Consider the following 15,103-nt stretch of genomic DNA (forward strand, 5'->3'; position numbering starts at 1 on the left):
AGTGAAATGAAATGGAAACACATTCTCTTTATTTCAAGTGAAATAAAACAAGGGACCGCCTCTTTTCCATTTAAAATAAAATGGAAAGAATTCTATTCAAAATGAAATGGCATATAACATTACTCTTTATTAAATTTCGATGCACAACTCCACCTATAAGCTGACTTGTGTATCAAGTGGGTTTGGATTGACCGAAAGATGTCAATCACCACCTGTTTAGTTATGTTTATCTTTTAAATCGTTTCAAAATTGTTTTATGAGAATCAAAAGAAAGAAAACAAATATATAATATTATATATCCTGAGTTTTGATCAGTTTTTAAATAGTTTTTTCTTTTTTTTTTTCTTTTTTTTTTTTTTTTTTTTTTTTTTTGATTAGTAGTTTTAAATTTTAGCCATATTTACCAATTAGATCGATCCTCCATATATATAAGATTTTTTTGTCAATTTTTCCCCGGAAGTTATTTACGTGAAACTATCAACTATACTCCTATTTTTTTTTTTTAAAAAAAAAATAAAAAATAAAACATTTTTATTGGTGAGAACTCTAAGAAGGATGTCTCAGTCTTGAAAAAAATATAGGGGTTGGGACGTGGTCCAACCATCCCTTGGGGGTTTTAGCGGTTATCTCTCAACACCCAAAGTTTTTATATTTCGGAATTTTTTCCTTTTTTTTTTTTATTATATTTTATGATAATACAATATAACATTTTTTTCACACTATTTCTGGTAGGAAATTGACAAAGAATTTTACAGAAAGATCTAATTAAAAAATGACCAAGACCCAAAATTGTTATTAACAAATTTTAAAACTAAGGAAGTCTTTTTTTTTTTTTTTAAAAAAAAAAAATAGAACAAAAATTAGGATAAGAAATTGTATTTTCTCTTCATATACACTTATAAACCTTGTGTATGGTACGGTTTTGTTTTCCTAAATTGAAAACATAAAGCTGTTTCAAGAACATCACGCTCATTTTCTATGAAAATAAATAATGATCTAAAACCAATATTTTGAAAAACTTTTATAGCAACCGTTAATTAATTGAATGATAGATTAATAGAAGAACTTATTTAAAATTATAAAAAAAAAATTAAAAGCATAATTATCAAAATTGAAAATTCAAAAATAAAATTAAACTCCCATGAAAATATATGCATGGAATAAATTTAATTTTTTCTTTATTTAAAAGCAAAACCATTCTAGCTCCTTATTCAAATTGAAAAAGGTTGGATTTAGTCTGCTGGCCAACCATTTCTTTCTTTCTTTCATTTTTTTCTTTCCACCCAAAAAAATCAAAATATTAACAAACAATTTTCCTCACCAAAACTTCAAAACTCATTTCACCTTTACGTCTCATCAAAATATTTTTTCAACAAAAACGCAGTCTAAAAAATTTATCTAACACCACTAATTAACACTACGCTTAGGGAAAAAAAAAAAAAAAACACCGCTAATACTACTTAAAATGGATCATCAAACACATACATATTTTGAGATATGTTGCACCTCATTTTGTTATTCAAAATGTAGTCCATGCCTTGATTTATAAAATTGTATAGTGATTGAAGAGCAGAATGAATGATTTCTTCATATATTTTTGTTTGGTAGAGTTAAGAATTTAACCCACGAGGCTATGAGGCTATGCATGCCCTAGTCCCTAGAGGCGGAAGATAAATATACCATTTATGGCCAATGGGCAGTCAGTACACGTGTCTCTCCTGCTTGCTGCTTGGAACCAAACAAGAAAAGGAGCTTACTTTCATGTCATTTTGCAAAATGCCTAGAGCCAGAGGCCAGAGCTTGAGAAGAGTGGTGCATCGATCCATAGCCTGTGTAGCTTACAGAGCTTAACCCAGAGCCGTACTTTTTGTTACAGTAAAACTGTACAGCTTGTAGGCATGCCCTACCGCTGGATGCCAAGAGAAACACACAGCTTAATAAATATTCATCTTTATTGGTTTTCTACCCCCACACAGAGAGAGAGAGAGAGAGGGTTTCTTTCTTCACAGGCTTTTTCAGAGAGAGACAGAGAGACAGAGAGAGAGAGCTCTTTAAAAGGTATTGTGCATGTACTACTGCAATTGTTTACATGAATGTGCATCTGCATGCCTTCCGACCTGAGGATCGACAATTTTCCATTAAATAATATTGGAACTATTCCTGGATTATAAAGGGGTTTCATTTTTGTTTTATATCTAAGTGTACGATATATAACATGTTAGCAGAAACTGTAAAAGCTAATTAATAAGCCTTTGACTAGGGTTATGCATCACTCTGTTGCAGTAGTGGCGGAGCCAAAATACAAAATTATTGGAGTGTTTGACAACAAATAATATATTCTCATCTTTTATTTTTATTTTTTTAAAAAAATAATCAACTTAAAAACATTCTAATATTTTTTACTTTTTGTATCAAATCAATAATTTTTTATTATTATTCAAATAAAAAAAATTTACTACAATGCAATTTTTTTTTTTTTTTTTACTTTTTCATACAAATTCTTTTTACTTTATGTCACATCAATCACTTCTTAGAACAATCCTAATGATTTATGTATTTTTATATGCAAAATAGCTAACTAAAACCCACTTTATCTATTTTAACTAATGGGTTTCAAAAGTATAACCAAATATCCGATTATCTATTATTTCACTATATCATTTAAATATTCTTTTCTTATTTTTTCTTTGTCTTGGTTTTTTTATTTCACTATATCACTATATTATTTTTTCAATGATAAGTAATTTTTTTTTTTTTTTGGATAATTGTTTATTATAAAGTCAGCAAAATTTTTGTTCTCATTTAAGGCGGTTTGTATGAGTGTGGCCTTAAAATGACAAATATAGATTTTGTCATATAAACATATTTTGAAATACAATTTCCCAGATTCGCAGATATATTAGAATATTGCTATGGCGTATATGAGTTTTGGTGAGAGAGAGAGAGAGTGAAAGAAAGGGAAACAAATAAAAAAAAGAAATGCATGTGGGGTTGCACTATTCACAAATGCATTTTGCATTTGATTTGCATAATCGGATGGACTCATTTTTTAGTGAATTGATTAGCTATTTTAGCTTAAATGTGAAATTAAATAGCTAAGCCATTTGGGAATGCTCTTACTACTACTAAAAAAAAATCGACGATCTTTACCAAACACCACAATTGTTGTAGGGGCTAAAGTCAAATATAATAAACATAATTTAAAACAGAATTGAAGGGAGACTTCTGTAAAGACGACCATTAGAAACATTAAAAAAAGAAAATAGGTGTGGAGAAAGAAAAGTCAGCACAATTGAATATATCAAGAAAAAATGTGTATAGAGGGTTCAAAGGTGTGCAAATAATGTTTTGAAGAGTTCATGATAATCTGAATCAGATTTTTAGGTGACCGATGGATACCATTCCTGGCCTATAATTTATCTAAATTTCTAATGTTTATAGGTTTGTAGATTGAGATTCGTGTCAAGCCAATGAAAGGAAAGACACAACTCTATAATTTGTTTTATTCATCCAAAAAAAAAAAAAAAACTCTATAATTTGTTTTCTTTCGTGTATAGTAACTAAAATAATTTTATTTATTTATTTTTATCTTATAATACAAATAAATGGAAAACCTATCCATTAAGAGAGAGAGAGACCCGGAAGGCTGCAACATTTGTAGATGAAAAAAGAAAAACACACGGATGCAACATATATGAAAGAGAAGTTCATACTTTTCAGCTTTTCTATTCAGCTGCTTAGGGGTGAAAAGGAAACATATATATTTTCATAACCTCAAACTATCTATTTTCTTATCACCTTTTTCCTTTTTCCTTTTTTTTTTTTTTTTTTTTTAAAGAAAAAAATTGCTAAATATAAAGGTTTTGATATTTCTTTAATGAACAATTTCAGCACACGATTTATTAAAATAATAATCACCCATTAGCGTGAGAATAACTTAATTAATTAATTATGCAGCAGTTATATATATAGTTAGAAAATCATACATGAAAATATGCAACAACGAAGACAAACAAGTCTTCGTCTTCCACAAAGATTTGTTCTTCTTTGGTGGTGATAATAAAAATGGAGAACAATGGTCACGACAAGGTGTAGAGTATATGATAAGGGATTAGATTAGGGTAAGTGAAAGGATTTAATTAGGATTAGATTACATTTAAATAATTTCAAATTATAAATAGAGTCTTGTACATAATCATATTAAGAAAATATGAGTACAATATAGTCTTATTTGACTCTTCCCTAGCGGTGGACGTACGTAGGTATCTAATTACACCAAATTCCACCCGTAAATAATTTGTCTTCCTTTTTTCCACTTTTCTGTTTCCATTATGAATTTCTTCACAAGGAAGAACAACAGTTATAATAAGAAGAAAAAGTGCTTTATGAGAAACTTAAAATTTATTTGAGATTGCGTAGAGAAATATAGCTTTTTAGAAAGAAAAAAAATTTATTTTCAAGTTTTTCTTAAAACGTAGTTTTTGGCCTTTTTAAAAGAAAAATAGTAAAAAAAGAACAAGAAAAAAAATCTTTTCAAGTTTTTTACTTAATGGAACTATATATTTTTGTTTGCCATAATTTTTTATGTACTAAAAGTACTTTTTAAGCTCTTTAACACCAGGGGTGATCCTACATTGGGGCTAGAGGGGGCCCTGCCCCCCAAGCCTCAAAATTTTTTTTTTTATAAAAAAAAAATTAAAATTAAAATTTTACCCCCTAATTTTTTAATTTTTTTAGTTTTGTCCCCCTCAATTTTTTTTTTCCGATTTAGCCCTTCCATTTTTACAAGCCTAGGTCCTCCACTGTTTAACACAATCCTAAATAGGCTCTTCAAGAGAAGATTCGAGATTGATGTGAGAGAGAAGGCAACAACACATCACACATAGGATTCGGGAAAAAGGTGTGTATATAGATTTTAAAATAAAGACAGAAATTTTTCACAAACTGGTTTGTAGGAAATTTTTTACAACCCACGTATAAAAACGACATGTGTCCTTTAAGCATGTGAGAAACACATGTTCTTTTAATAATACTATTAAAAAAACATGTGAGAAATACAGAGAAATACATGCTATTAAGATAATATGTGTTTCTCATATGTCAAGAGACACATGTCAATCTTATATGTAGGTTGTAGGAAATTTCCTACAAACTGGTTTGTAAGAAATTTTCGTCCTTAAAATAATTTTTTTTTTTTTTTTTTTTTTTTTTTTTTTTTTTTTTTTTTTTTTTTTTTTTTTTTTTTGTCTTAGGAAAATGTTATTATATTAATCAAAATGACATCATTTTTATAATTATTTAAACAAAAAGAACTAAAAAACAGTTGGGTTGATTAAAAAAAATAGTCGCCGGAGATCTAAAAAACTTTTCCGACATAGACTCAAACTTTTTGTTGGAAATCTAAACTTAAATCCGGCCCCGTCTTTGCCCTCGGTTAGAAGTTGATTCGTGGGGGTCAGAATTGGATCGGTGGTCGGAATATCGAAAATTTGCATAGCCCTACCTCCAACATATTAATTTTTACCATAACCCATCACAAATTTCAAATATTGCTGAGATAATATTTTATTTAACAGCAAGAGTAGTAGGTCTTTGGAAATTTGTATCCAAAGAAGGAATTAGTGATCCACGTCAGTCGTTGGTTGCATGCAGTACTTATTTCGGTACACCGTAAAAATGAAACCCGTCACTTACAACTATAAATTAACTTGCGCAGAAGAAACTGTACTCGATCATGCTCAAGAATTCCCAACTCAGCTCATTACTGCCGTTCTCTTCCCACTAGATTTTTACACCAACCTCATTTTGACTTATTTTCCGTACGTGTTTTAACTAAGCAACTTTTTATGTATGTCACTTAAAATATGTAATATTAAAGAATATAAAGATAGCATAAAAATCTAGCGTTGAAGAGTAGCGTTACTCTTTCAGTAATTATACTAGCCTGTCAACTAGCTAGCAAGTTACAAAACTAGGGTTGATTTTGGATGGGCACCTGGCCATGAGGGACCTCTCAAATTCTGCTTGAAATTGTAAGCTAGGCTCGAGCTTCTTGCCTCACCAATAAAAAACACATTGAGACCTGGTAAAAAAAGTCTGCATGCAGCACATAGTTAATATATAGCTTAGATGCAAGGTCAGTGCTTCAGTACTACAGAAATGAGGGGCTATCTCTGGTCACTGTCACTGTTCTCAGTACACTTCCATATCTATATGTTATCTGAATCATAGCTGCATTCCAACACCATAAGGGACAAAACTGTATTAACTCTCAGTAATTCTAAAAATTGAAATGATTACTCTCAACTTTTTTATGCATCAGGGTTTGAAATAATTATGACGTAGGATAGAAATTAAAGAAGATCAACAGAAAATAAAGATAAATTCAAGTTGAACAGAGTTTTACTGTTGGTTAATTAGTTAATAATGGAGCTTGATAGAATCTCGTCACCAAAAAAGAAAAAGAAATCTTATCTCAAGATAATTAGCATAAAACTTGAATATTACTTTCATTGATTAAAATAAACTCCGTTACGTTGATATATAGGCACTGGCCAACCTTATATTTGATAAACTTATCCACTACTAAGATTATAATTAACTACTTGGATAAAACACTAGTAATTCAGTAGCTGATCACACATCAACCATATGGTTGATTGAAATGATAATACAATAAAGATAAACAAGTCCTTTAATTAGCTTGTATTTTGTTTCAAGAAGTACGTCTATAACCAATAATCATCTGCGATGAACTTAATTATCTTTAATTTACCAAAAGTCTAACGGTATAGCCCACCTTAAGAATTGGAATTTGTTTGTGACTATGCATGAAATTATGCATGCATATATAGTAGAAGAGCCCTTGAAGTACAAGGAAATCACATTAAGAGCTCAAATTAATTCATTACATATATGGTTTCCAACTCTCCCCTGGCCTACTAATTATAGCAGCTATTGATCAGTCGTGAGCTAGGTTTCTTTAGAGAATATCCAGGGTAGCAAATAGCATTAAGTCTTTGTTGGCTTAGCTGTTTTCTTGTTTAAGTTCAAGCCGGCCTGGTCTTGCAGCTAGCTAGTTGGGACCAATGGTTGACCTCTCTTTTTCAATGTTTTGTCGTAATAAAATATGACACTCAAGGCCCTAGTGGTAGGGTGTCAAATGATATTAGAATATAAATTAAATTATTTTAAGCTTAAGCTTTTGATAAGTGATAATTTAATTTAGTATCAAAATTAAAAGTTTGAAGTTCGAATCTTCTCTCCGTCATTTATTTCTCATTTCGATTAAATATTTAACTTGTTAGGTTTCACTAATTAAATGAGAGTTTGAACTCATATATGAGAAAAAGTGTTAGAACATAAATTACATGTTTGAAATAAGTGATGATTTAACAAATGAAATGTTGAGAATATATATATATATATATATATATATATATATATATATATTTATATTTATCATACTCATGCATGCATGGATGTTTGAAAGATATTTCAAAGTACAAATTATAACAAACTAAAAGCAGGATTCATTGTATTATTGATAAAACAAAGGGTAACATGCCAATTGTTTCAATTAATGTGGTACCAGTCGGTGAGTCATTTTCATGCACCTGATCTTGTTGCCTTAGCTATCACATTATTGCACGTTTCCGTGATGAACACAGCTTTTTATGATGCAAAAACTTGAAATTTAGCGAAGCAAGAGAGTTCCACGTGATCAGCAAATGCTGCAGCTAGCCTGAAGCCAATGGGTGTGTACGTACCATGCATCCCTGTGGATTGTGACACTAATTAATAAATATCTATATATCAATTGCAGTGGAATTAAGAAAATTAAATCCACCTGGAAATTAAGTGATGAGGTGAGATGTTCTTGGATATAGTGGATTATATTCTGGGGTGGCTGATGGGTTAATTAAAACTAAAAGATAATTTTGTCATGGAAGGTCGATCTCCTTAGCAGGATACAATCAATTATGTTTCTGACTCTAATCATCTTTGTCCCACAACGGGTAGGTATGCAAGAAGATGCTGCCAATATGTCGAGTGCCGTGTTTAAGATATATATTACATCTTGTCTTAATCAAATGATGATCTTAATTGTTCAACAGCTGAGAAAAGTACAGGTTAAAATAATTGAGTAGGATCGAGTATTTATTTCAGGACTAGGGTTTAAAATTAGTAAATTTTACTACGTATATAAAGTTAATGTTGACATTTTTTTAAATAATGAGAAATTATTATACCATTAAATGCATTAACTTTAAATCATGACCATAAAATGAATACAATCTATTTTATATGAAATTAAGAGGATCCTTGTCCATACATAATTACTGTATTAGCCAGTGTGACATATGTGTAATAAATAGGTATGAAGAGTAGCATTTCTCTATTAGAGACCTGCTATTTAGTACACTTGGGGTCCTTTTCCCGTCTTCCCATTTTAAAAACCAATCATTAGATCTGTAAGACTCACACAAGATCCACATGTGGATTCTACAGATTTAATGGTTGATTTTTAAAATGAAAAAATGTAGAAAGAATGAGAGAAGGATGAGAGAATACAAGAAAGCATTTCTCTATTCTTATTTCAATAATTATGGACCGTCATGTTTGTGGTACAACTTGTAGATCCCAAGCATTTTTCATCCTAAAAAGTCTCTTAGTCATGTCCAAGTTAAGGGGGGAAATGAGATATTTCCATAAATTTCAATAGAGTTTGCTTAAAGCCAACTTAAATGAACAATTGACTTAAGAAAAATGTTTGATTTCATTCTCTTACATATTTTTTTTTCCATCTCATTATAAGAGATATGCAAATCCAGCATTGAATCTATGAGACCATGAGTGAGTTCCTAATTCAATAGTAGATTTGTAAAAAGAAAAAGAAAAAGAAGTGCAAAGTATATGTAAATGAATGACACTAAACACATTTCTTGATTTAGTTACTGTGAAGACAAGGACAAATCCATGCATAGACCAAGCCCCCCTTGGTTTTTAAAATATTTTTATTGAATTATATATATATAGGTTTAAAAACAAGGCTCGACCTCTATTAAAAATAAAATTGACCTCTCATTCATACTTTGACCCTGCAGATGAAAAATTCGAATTCCGTCTTTATACATGTGGTGAGTTATATCAAGAGTGCATGAAGTGGTGAGTTATATCAAAAGTGATTTCGTGGGACAATACTGTAAGTCTTTAGCACTAATATGGCGGTTCAGAAATTTTGACATGCTGTCACTTGTCAGCAATATGTCTGACCATATCAAGCGTGTGTGTGCATGCATGTTTCAATTTCTTCATTCACTCGATTTACCTACCTATATATACTAGTAATAAACACTATGATCTATGTTAATGTAACATAGATGTTGGTTTTGAATTAAGCAACTTAGAAAGAAGAAAACCCATGAAGTAATTAACCTAAAGTTTACCCCAAAAGGAATATGTTAGCTTTCAAATCCAAGGTAATTTAGTTAATTACCTAATAAACCAAGATCTTTACTCCCTCCTTTGGAAAAAGAAAAGAAAAAATAAAGGAAATAAAAGGAAAAACCCTAATTAGTCCCATAAGCATTTTCCCACATTATTAAGGAAAGAGTAAGGATAGGTTTTTGTACGTTATGTACCTAATCCACTTTGAGAGTTAATTATTATTATTTTTAAGGTGAGTTTGAAATTACGCTTAATGGGTTGAGGATGTCCTTTCTTTTTCTTAATTTACTTTAAAATATGATTTTCAGGTGCGGTTCCAACCGGTAAATATATAAATATTAGAATATTAATTAAATAATTAAATTTATTATTTTACCAATTTAAACTTTTAGAATAATTAATCATTTTAACTAGTAGTATTATAATATAATGCGTGGTTTTAATCACCAATTAAGCAATTTGCGTGGTAATTGGGAAATTCTAGAAGCCATGATAAGCTTCTTTTTTTTTTTTTTTTTTTTTTTTTCCCTTTTAAATGAAATCTCCTTTTAATTATTATAATATATTTAGAGTATATTCAAATCTCGACAAATCTCTAAACGAAACAAAAGAAAGACAATAAAAAAATCTCTAGCCAACCATATTCTTGTGAGATTCGATCGAGCTGCGTGCAAGAATATTTTTACAGAGAGTAATGCTACATATCATCCCATTGTCCTTCTTTTGTCCCCCCAAAATTAATGTGGCTCTTAAAATCACCATTGAATTTATGATAGATCACTATTGAATTTTGATCCAATGGTAATTTTAAGGCCACATTAATTTTGAGGGGATAAAATGAGGATAAAATAGTAATATGTAGCATTAATCTTTTACAGGGCCTACAAGTTTGTTAACACATTTTTACCTCAATGGGCAATTTTGGGGAGGAGAAAGCCCTCGTGCACGTATGAGCTGGATGGTGATAGTTTCAAATCACAGAGAAACCACAGCCATCCTTTTCAGTAAATTAGGGCTTTTATTTTTATATTTTGGACTCCTTTGACAATACTTTTCAACATAATTTTTTACATTTTTGTAAAAACAAATACAAAGACTAACAAATAACTCAAAATTCCAAACTATTTTCACTTTTATGTCCTATGACAACTTAAAAACAAAATATACCCTTTAAAAAATTTTACCCTACGAACCTAAGTCCATTAAGAATGCTAGCAGTAGACTCTTTAAATTTTATTCTATTTCCTAAATGGAAGGAAACTCCTAAACATCTACGTGCAACATACTTTATCCTTATGTTGTTTTTTTTTGAAAGTTATTTCTCTTTTCTTTATCTTTTCTTTAACATTGATTTGAAAGAATATTCAAATAGGGCAAGAAAATAATAAAAGAAGCTATTGATAAATTTATTCAAATATAAAAATAAAAAGTAATTAACTTGCTTCCTTAAATTTAAGAAAAATATAAACAAACTGTTAATGCTAATACTCTAAGATTATTATATAAAGTTAGGATTACTTTGCAAACATCTTCTAATAAAAAGTGAACCTATCTAGTTAAAAAAAAAACGAAAAACAAAAAAAGAAGTGAGACAATCTAGGGAAAAGAAAAAAAAAGGAAAAAAGTGAACCTATCTAGAGGCTGGAATAGAGGTGGAGGGGGTAAATAAATTGGCAAACAGTAGCCAAAATGGAAAGAGGGATACATATGCAAAGAACAATGTACGGTGAATTAAATTAAAGGATCTGTCTTCTGTTGTCACTGACAATTACGTACATCTGTGCAAGTAAGAGAGAAACAAATACGTATGAGATGTCAAATCGGAATTTTAAATCTTTAATGCTTTTTGTTTGATTTTGTTATCATTGTGTTAATAATTTGCTGGTGTTGATGATCGTATCGCCTGAAGGGATACAGGGACGGATAGGGCATTGCGCATGCACTTCTTTGGATCTTTGCCGTCGTTTCTGCAGTAATAAAGTATTAAGATTTTGCCATGTCATCAATTCACTAAAAAACCTTGAAAATAATTTTGATTAGGTCGTTTGCTCCTCATCATCTTCTTTTTGTTCTTTTTTATGATTTTATTTCTACTCTTTCTTTGCTTCGATATCTTCTCTTCTTAGTTCTTATAACCAAACCCAAAACATGCACCACAATTATCAACTCTCTTGGGGAGTCAGGTAGGGGGTGTTCAAACGACTACTTTTCTCGTCCCTATGAATCTCTCACTTTTTTCTATCTTCCTAAATCATATTTACAGTCTTCAATCCTCAATTTATGTTTACTATAAAATACTGTCCAAATAATTCTAATTATGTTCAGCATTCAGTTAGTAGTAGAGTTACTACATCTTCTTTGGATTAAACTTTACAGCTTTCAAGGCTAGCGGTCATGGTAGTGGTCGTTTTCACGAGATACATGGACGAATAGGGTATTGCGCACACTTTGGATCTTTCCCGTCGTTTTTGCAGTAATAAAGGATTAAGATTCTGACACATCATCAATTCACTAAAAACTTTAAAAATAATTTTGATTAGGTCGTTTGCAGTGTGCAAGACGTGATGATTGAAAATTTGTAGAGGCATGTTGCAAAGTCAACTCACCGCTTAGAGGCGCAAAACTTGGAGATGAAATGCGATATGAAAAATTGTGATTTAAAGTCTAGCTTTAATAACCAGTATCACAATCTTGTTCTAGGTTAGGAACAACTTGGTTGGTATGAGCGGTATGGTGAGTTAGGCTTCAAAGTTGAACTTCTAGAATTTTATAGCACTTTGCAATATGAAAGATTCATTAATTAATTTAGTGAAGTGGAGAGAAGCCCAAGATTTGCAATTTAAAGAAGAGGAAGGGACGCTTTTTACCCTTCGTATACATTTAGACTATGTTTTCATTTGGAAGGCATCGGGTTAGACACATTAAATTCACATTGAGTCAGACTCACGTTGTTCTAAACAAAATTTGACACGTGGAGATACTGTTCTGTTCAAACGACACGTTAGCCTATTCGAACAAGACTTGCCAATCAGCATTAAAATGAGCGTCCAAATATTATGCACTTGACAAAATATTGATTGTCCATCTTTATCAACGATTCAATCCTGGACTTAGCACATAGTGATGCTCTGCCATTCAAATGACACTTTCCTTTGTTCGAAAGCGCTCATCCAAGATTTAATTTTAGTCGTTCGTTTTCCCGCAATCACCATTGATCGAAACATGGCTGTGTCTCATTCGATTGGGACTACCTTCCATTTGAACGGGGTATTTTGGTTTCCCAAAACTCTCTAATTCTTTAAGCCTACATTTCATCCTTAACTACCCCAATGCCTATAGGCCCATCCACGCTTGACTTGCTATCAATCACGACATATTACAAGTTCGCATTTTACCCATTTTCTCTTCAATTTTATAATTGTGTATATCGTTAATTTCTCCCGGATTTTATAACAAGGCACAGTTCAATAGGCATATACGCAAAGTAAGTTTTCAAGTTGGAGATCTACTTTGGATTATACTCATACGTGATCACTTTCCTGCCAGTGACTATAATAAGCTTTAGGAGAGAAAACTTGTGCCTTTTGAAATTCTGCAGATGATCAACGGCAATGAAGCACTTAACTCCCTATTTTGTTGATGATGACATAGATGACTAGGACTCGAGAACGAATTCTTCCTAAATTGGGGAGACTAATGCAAGAGTCATGACCAATGCTTAGTTGTTTGTAATACCCCATTAATTAGGGTTAAGTAAGCCTTAAAGAGTATTGATGAGGGATTAAGATTGGACGAAGAGGTAACTTTTTATTTTTTGTCCTGTCCGAACGTTCAAATAGGGTAACCAAACGTTCAATATTACAGTACATCGAACGTTTGAATCCCCAGTCAACGAACATTTGATGATTTGACGTATGCCACTATTCACACATCAACTTTATGTCAAAAGGTATACCAAACGTTGGATCTAACTCAAAAACCGTTGGGTAAAATAGTACACCGAACGTTCGACCAAAAGCGATTGAACATTCGATGATATGCAGTTTTGTGTAAAAACCAGCACAGGTGACCCAACTTTATAAATACTCCCACCCTCGCCCCTTATACCTCATTTCCGCCACTTCCTTCAATGTGATCCTAGAGTGAGAGTGAGAGAGTGTTTTGGAGAGATAGGAGGAGCTATCTTGGTTCTTGCTCTTCAAGGATGTAACATTTCTAATCCAACTCTTTTCTTAAGTTGTTGTTATGCTGTTTACTTAGTTTTCATGCTCTACCTTATGGTTTTGTATCTCTATTGTTTTTTGGTTTTAATACTAGATTAATGTTTGATTAATAGTTTGATAATGTCTAATGTACCAAGTTATGTAAAAGGTGTTAGGGATCATATTAAGACCGTAGGAGTTCCTTAGAAGTGGTTTTGTGGCTTTTAGGTTTAGAAATGGGATTCTGCCTCAGCATCGAACGTTTGACCCTGCACTAGATGAATGTTTCGATGTTGAGGCTGAGCGTTCGACTCTTCGGTCTGAATGTTCAACTAACGGGCAGAAAAGCCTATTTTGAACTTATTTAAAATTTATGGCTTGTTTAGCTCGGTATTAAGATTGATGATAGGTATTTTGGTAGATTTTGAGGTTGTGGAGCCTCAAGAGGACTTTACAGTAGAGCTTTACAATACCAGTGAGTAAAAACTCACACAAATACTTGTTTTTATATTTTTTCTGCATAACATGATTATTTTGTGTACCAAACTTGCATGTTTAAAAGTCACATAAAATATACTTTTGATTACTGTGAACTCTATTTTGTGAAAATGAGTGATTAATGATAAGATAATGAAAATGATGAGTTTATAAAAGGTAGCATGTAAAAGACGGTGAATAATAAATTGCATCGTATGACATGGTACATCGATACGTGCGGGATAATGGTCATGGGCTTACTATATAGGTTAATGCTATGGTCAAAAGTTTATTTTTATATTTGGCCTTGGATTCAATAGTTTTTGTGACCGGTACTACCATGCTTGAGTGGTGGTCACTATAGACGGAAGCTATTAGGGGCGTGGACCACCCGAGGTCGGACTCGGTCGAACTGCTAATGATAGATGGTATCAGACAATATACAGGGCACTAGTATTGTATTACAGGTCTTTAAGGATAACGCTAACCCTACTGGGAAGGGGTTAACATCATGGATAGACTATATGGTATTGAGTTATGACATGATTATCTTATTACATCATATATTATATCTATACTGTATCCATGATAACATTGTTAAATGATGAACAGTAACCTTGCATTGTTGCATGTAATTCATAAATAATTGAATTCACATCATGATAAGCTGTCACCAGGTGTATTATTATTCCCTAAGTTGTGGACTTACGCTTGTATCTTTTTTACCGCTGAAATATATATTATTTTATAATTGGACCACCTTTAGATGTCAGATTTGAGAGGGATCTTGAGGATGATTCGGCCGTTTGGTGTAGTGATATCGATCCAGTTATGCTTGACAACTCATTGAATGATTTTGAAGGCCGCTCGTGGTAATTAGTACTTTTGGGTGATGTTGTAGGCTTAATTTTTGAGGCCCAGTTGTATAGTAAGGATTTAGTGTGGATCTTTTATATTGATGATTTCTATATCAA

The sequence above is a fragment of the Alnus glutinosa genome, chromosome 10, assembly GCF_958979055.1.
Source record: "Alnus glutinosa chromosome 10, dhAlnGlut1.1, whole genome shotgun sequence".
In the NCBI taxonomy this organism is placed as follows: domain Eukaryota; kingdom Viridiplantae; phylum Streptophyta; class Magnoliopsida; order Fagales; family Betulaceae; genus Alnus; species Alnus glutinosa.